Source organism: Somniosus microcephalus, chromosome 2 (assembly GCF_052327205.1).
Source record: "Somniosus microcephalus isolate GS21.2 chromosome 2, FLI_Smic_1.0, whole genome shotgun sequence".
Classification (NCBI taxonomy): domain Eukaryota; kingdom Metazoa; phylum Chordata; class Chondrichthyes; order Squaliformes; family Somniosidae; genus Somniosus; species Somniosus microcephalus.
In genome coordinates this window covers 274,475,391-274,481,390 of record NC_140988.1, presented here as the reverse complement: position 1 = coordinate 274,481,390, position 6,000 = coordinate 274,475,391, and positions in this window count along the sequence as shown.

The following is a 6,000-nucleotide window of genomic DNA, read 5'->3' as shown; positions in this document are numbered from 1 at the left end:
ATTTACAAAAGGTAAATCATGCTTGACTAATCTACTGGAATTTTTTGAGGATGTAACTGGTAAAATAGATAAGGGAGAACCAGTGGATGTGGTGTATTTGGACTTTCAGAAGGCTTTCGATAAGGTCCCGCATAAGAGATTAGCGTGCAAAATTAAGGCACATGGGATTAGAGGCAAGGTATTGACTTGGATAGAGAACTGGTTGGCGGACAGAAAGCAAAGAGTTGGAATAAACGGGTCGTTTTCCGACTGGCAGGCAATGACTAGTGGGGTACCGCAAGGATCGGTCCTTGGACCCCAGCTGTTCACAATATATATTAATGATCTGGACGAGGGAATTGGATGTAATATCTCCAAATTTGCAGATGACACAAAGCTGGGTGGGAGGGTATGCTGTGAGGAGGATCTCGTGAAACTCCAGCATGATTTGGACAGGTTGGGTGATTGGGCAGAAACATGGCAAATGCACTATGTGGATAAATGTGAGGTTATCCACTTTGGTGGCAAAAACAGGAAGGCAGATTATTATTTGAATGGTAATAGATTGGGAGAAGGGGAATTGCAAAGAGACCTGGGTGTTCTTGTACACCAGTCGCTGAAGGTAAGCATGCAGGTGCAGCAGGCGGTTAAGAAGGCAAATGGTATGTTGGCCTTCGTAGCAAGAGGGTTCGAGTACAAGAACAAGGATGTCTTGCTGCAGTTGTACAGGGCCTTGGTGAGACCACACCTTGAGTATTGTGTGCAGTTTTGGTCGCCTTACATGAGGAAGGACGTTCTTGCCATGGAAGGAGTGCAGCGAAGATTCACCAGGCTGATACCTGGGATGGCAGGAATGACGTATGAGGAGAGATTGTGTCGATTGGGCTTATACTCACTGGAGTTTAGAAGATTGAGAGGGGATCTCATCGAAACCTATAAAATTCTGTCAGGCCTGGACAGACTAGATGCAGGAAGGATGTTTCTGATGGCCGGGGAGTCCAGAACCAGGGGTCATAGTCTAAGGATAAGGGGTAAGCCATTTAGGACTGAAATGAGGAGGAATTTCTTCACCCAGAGAGTGGTGAACCTGTGGAATTCTCTGCCACAGAGGGCGGTGGAGGCCAGTTCATTAAGTATATTCAAGAAAGAGTTGGATATATTTCTTAAGGCTAAAGGGATCAAGGGATATGAGGAGAAGGCAGGGACAGGGTACTGAATTTGGATGATCAGCCATGATCTCATTGAATGACGGAGCAGGCTCGAAGGGCCGAATGGCCTACTCCTGCTCCTATCTTCTATGTTTCTAAAAGGTATTCGAAGCCAGACGAGATGGTAATAGGCCCGTGGAGACAAAAGGCAGCTGAGATTAGGTGTGAAGTGTAATGGCAGGTAAGAGACAGCTGCCAGGTGAGAAAGAGAAACAAAAGGAAAGGAGTTGGGGGGGGGTGGGGGGGGGGGGGAAGGAGGACCCAAAACAAAGGGGTGGAAAAAATTATAAGTAAAAAAGTAATAGGGGCCGAGGTTATGATCTGAAATTGTTGAACTTGATATTGAGTCCGGAAGGCTGCAACGTGCCTAGTCGGAAGATGAGTTGCTGTTCCTCGAGTTTACGTTGAGCTTCCGTGGAACAATACAAGAGGCCAAGGACGGTGAGGTCCGAGTGGGAATGGAGTGGTGAATTAAAATGACAGGCGACCGGAAGCTCGGGGTCACCCTTACGGACTGAACGGAGGTGTTCCGCAAAGCGGTCACCCAATCTGTGTTTGGTCTCCCCAATGTAGAGGAGACCGCATCATGAGCAGCGAATACAATATACTAGATTGCGAGAAGTACAAGTAAATCGCTGTTTCACCTGGAAGGGGTGTTTGGAGCCCTGGACAGTGGGAAGGGGGGAGGTATAGGGGCAGGTGTTACATCTCCTGCGCTTGCACGGGAAGGTGCCAGGCGAAGGGGAAGGGCTGTTTGGGGTGATAGAGGAGTGGACTAGGGTGTCTCGGAGGGAGCGGTCCCTACGGAATGCTGAAAGGGGAGGGGAACATGTGTTTGGTGGTGGGATCACTTTGGAGGTAACGGAAATGGCGGAGGATGATCCGTTGAATGTGGAGGCTGGTGGGGTGAAAGGTGAGGACAAGGGGAACCTTATCGTGGTTCCGGGAGGGAGGGGCAGGGGTGAGGGCAGAAGTGTGGGAGATAGAACTGACACGGTCGTCGACCACGGTCGGGATGAATCCTCGGTTGCGGAAAAAGGAACACATGTCGGAAGCACTGGTGTGGAAGGAACAATAAATGCCTATTGTTCCAGGAATGTGGATGGAGGTGGGAACACATGCGCGTCAGTGGACATAAGTCCCAGTCTGCCATAGTTACAGCCGTGGAGTGGGATTAACGGACTTTCATGCCCTATGTGTTCTGCTCCTGGAGTGGTTCTTGAACTCAAGCCTTTTGACTCTGAGGCAAAAGTGCTACTAACTGAGCTAACCTTTATCACTTTGACATTGTGATTGCTTTCTTCAAATTTCTTTACAAGCAGCAGAGCTAGTTCTTTGGAGTCTTAGAGCGTGGTAGAAGTATCCGGAAGGCAGTCTCAGTGCAGAGTTAAGTGCTGTCATAAGATTACATTGGATTGCAGTCAGAAAGTTTCATTTGATTTGTTCTGATGATCTTGGATCTGCATAAGTAACACAAACACAGAATTGTTAAGTACCATTCCTATTCACTCCCATGACTGTACAGAACAGTAACTGCACTTCAAAGTAATTTATTGTATGAGCACTTTCAGACATTTATAAGAGACATATTAAGGCATGATATATATACAAATCTTTTTTTACAAAGATCTTAATGCAAACATAATTTTTGTTCAAAGCACAACATTTGTTGGCAAAGATGACACACAGTTAGCGAACGTCTACATCTAAATATAACATCCTTTGTTCTAAGAGGGGTTCATTCACACTTTGAAAGCATATTTTATGAATATTTAGAGACTATTTCCACAAATTGTTCTTGTTTTCTGACATTATCCAGCAGAGGATTAATACAATAGAGCTTTAACACCAAAGACAGGAGAATAATATTTACTCAATGGAAATCAGAAAACCTTGAATTAAAACACAGCAAGTATTGCAATCCACATTCTTTAAGATTTTAAGCATTATAATATAATTTTATTTTCTCACGATGCTGCATTTTTGAAGAGATTTCAGGGGACACATATACATTGTTGGAAGTCCAGAGTGAACAAGCCAAGTGACAGCGTACCTCCTTAACCAATCAGATTGAAGGATTGTGAAATAAACAGTGTAAGGTCTGAGAAAGAAGTATAAATTAGAGTGGGTGAATTCAATGTCAAATCAGGTACTGAAAGAGAAATAAAGTGAGGGAAAGAAAGATTGGATTAAGAGAGAGAGGAAACAGAAAAGAAAAGTAAAAATGTTCAAGTTTCACATTTTAAAAATATCCTCCAACAATTAAAAGCTGAAGGAATGAGACTCCATACTTGTAATAGTTCATTTTCGGTGCCAAAGCGATTCATTAGCAGTAATTAAGAATTAAACGAATCTCTGACAGCGAATTCAGGCCTGATTAATATGCGCGTACCTTAAAAGACTCCAAGACAGGCTCCTTACTTCACTTCGGACCAGCTCTAACTTTCTGTGGCAAGTTTAATTTTTACCTACTGTGCAAGTACAGCTACTTCATGCTGCTCAATGCATTTCAATGGTGAGCCAGAAAGCAAGATGCCGTTTTCCCGAAGCTAACGGGGGAGCGGCATATCTCGGGCAGCAACTTTTGGATTTCAGCATTTAATCGGGCATTGCCCTTGCCTGAAGTTGCTGTAGCATTTGAGCATAAATAACGGTGACCACTATTAGCCTTGTTGTTACTTTGACAGCAATTTATGACCCATTATCTTTTCTCCACAAATCACTCAAAATGATTTCTGAAAAAAATGCCTGAGAATGATACCCAATAGCTTTTGATATAGTCCAGCTTGATATGGTGATTGATTGTTAAACCAGTTGTGCACCAGATACATACTGCCCACTGAACTTAATGTCAATGGCAGTCACTCTCACCTCACCTCTGGAATTCACCTCTTGTGTCCCATGTTTCTACCAAGGCTGTAATGAGGTTTGGAGCTGAGTGGTCCTGGCATAACCTGAACTCAGCATTGGTGAGCAGGTTATTGGTAAGTAAGTGCTGCTTGATAGCACTGTTGAGAGTTCGTTCCATCACTTTGCTGATGATTGGGAGCAGGCTGTTAGGGCCGTAATTGGCCGGGTTGGATTTGTCCTATTTTTTGTGGATAGGACATTCCTGGGCACATTATTGGATAGATGCCATTACTGTAGCTGTATTGGGACAGCTTAGTTAGAGGTATGGCTAGTTCTGCAGCACAGGTCATCTGTACTATAGCTGGGCTATTGTTGGGACCTGTAGCCTTTGCTGTGTCCAGTGCACTTGGCCATTTCTTGATGTTATGTGGAGTGAATTGAATTGCTTGACGACTGGTGTTTGTGATGGTGAGGACCTCAGGAGGAGGTCAGGAAGTATAATCTACTCAGCACCTCTGGCTGAAGATGGTTGTAAATGCTTCAGCCTTATATTTTGCACTCATGTGCTGGGCTCTACCATCATTGAGGATGGCAATGTTCATGGAGCCTCCTCCTGTCGTTCATTCCCTAATTGTCCTTCACAATTGGATGTGGCAGGACTGCAGAGATTTGTCTGATCTGTTGGTTGTGGGATCACTTAGCTCTGTCTATAACATTCTACTTTAGCTGTTTAGCATGTAGTTAGTCCTGTGTTGTATCTTCACCAGGTTGGCATCTCATTTTCAGGTATGCCTGGTACTGCACCCAGCATGCTCTTCTACACTCCTCATTGAATCAGAGTTGGTTGTCCAAGTGGTGTTCAACAATTACTGATTCCTTGGCTGAGGGAGGGTGGTAGGTAGTAATCAGCAGGAGAATTATCGTCACTTCATGGAATTCTCATCGAAGTAGTGAGGCTTTAGCGGGCACATGCAGGCATTCCATTTAATTGAAGTCTTCCAGGTACAGGTGTCACTACAAACTATACAGTGCACAGGGTGATACCATTAGAATTGCGATTGCAATTTTTGGGTAAATATAAGTCTACTGTCTGAAATGTACACAATATACATTAATGGCAGTTTGCTGCCATCACAATTACCTTTGCTTTCCTTGTCAGGTCATTAAATTCCATCCTGCATTGGAGAGGGATCCTGGGTTACTTCCATCCACATGATTCTGGCTGTGTATTGGCAGTTTTTTTCCCACGCATTCTCACTATTCCATTCCCTCTTCCCCATGTCCAATTTCTGTCAGAATTATATTTACATCACTCTGACAAATTTCAGGCTCTCCTCTTCCTGATTCCTTTTTCATTCATGGGTTGTATTTGCTGCATGCTGGTACTGCTTTATGTAAAGCAATTCCCACAATTACCAGAGCTTCCTTCACCTCCCTATGACTTTTCTGGACATGCACTATTTTAATCTGCTGACCTTGGAATTTGAGGCAGTGTCGGTGTCGAGTTGGTTGGGCCAGTGGGATTCCCACTCCACTGCAGATCACGGGACTTAGAATTTCAGGGCCAGAGGTGGAGAGAAATATTGGGCCTGATGTCGCTCTGATTGACGAATGAATGGCGCCAGCTGTTCGTTGGACTTGCACTTGCCCATAGACTTTCTATGGGCTTTTGCACAGCAAGTTTCTGTCAACCAACCTTCCAAAAAGCGCAGCGCCCTCTACAGCGCATCTGGGGCCTGTGGGAACAGGGAAAGCAAATGTGTATCTCCTTAGCCAATCAGATTGAAGAATCATTAATATGCAGCGCCGCGTCTGAACCAGGAAGTGTCCGTTGGAATATTTAATTCAAAGTCAAATCAGGTACAGAAAGCAAACTGAAGAGAGGGAGAGAAGATGGGTTTAAGAGAGAAATAAGAGATAGAAAGAAAAAGTTGTAAAAATTTAATTTTTGTTTAAATCTCCA